We start from the raw sequence: 575 nt of genomic DNA, 5'->3' as shown, positions 1-575 counted from the left end.
TGTGAGTATTTGTAAAATGCCACGATGTTTCCAAAAATTTATAGAGATGCAAAAAGTCAAAAATAGAATTGGTATGGCCCTTTTGGCCCTTTTGAAGAAGGTGGAAACATTTTCTGAGAAATTGATTATCAAGATTTATTTTAAAGACATTAAAAGGCTATAGTAGGAAGGTAGCTTTTTATAGTACAAGAATACACACATAGAAAATTGGAACTAATTAGACAATCCAGAAACAGAGCCATGCATATATGAAAATTTTTATTTAAAACAAAAAACTTTGTATTAAACCATGCTAGGCAAATTAGATATCCATATGCAAACTGATGAAATCTGATCACTGCTATATATCACACAGGAAAGAAAAAGCTAGATGCAAAACACAAAATAATATTCTATAAGTTACAAAAGGAGACTATTTTTAGGATTTGGGAGTCTGACAATTTTTGTTTTATTTTCTTAAAGTGATTGGACTACATTAAAATTAAAAACTTTCATTCATTGAAAGAAACTATTAAGAGAATGAAAATGCAAGATATAGATAAGGAGAAGATATAAGATATATCTTAAAATGTAAA

The sequence above is a fragment of the Pseudorca crassidens genome, chromosome 1 (genome assembly GCF_039906515.1).
Source record: "Pseudorca crassidens isolate mPseCra1 chromosome 1, mPseCra1.hap1, whole genome shotgun sequence".
Taxonomy (NCBI): domain Eukaryota; kingdom Metazoa; phylum Chordata; class Mammalia; order Artiodactyla; family Delphinidae; genus Pseudorca; species Pseudorca crassidens.
This window is presented reverse-complemented; position numbering follows the sequence as displayed.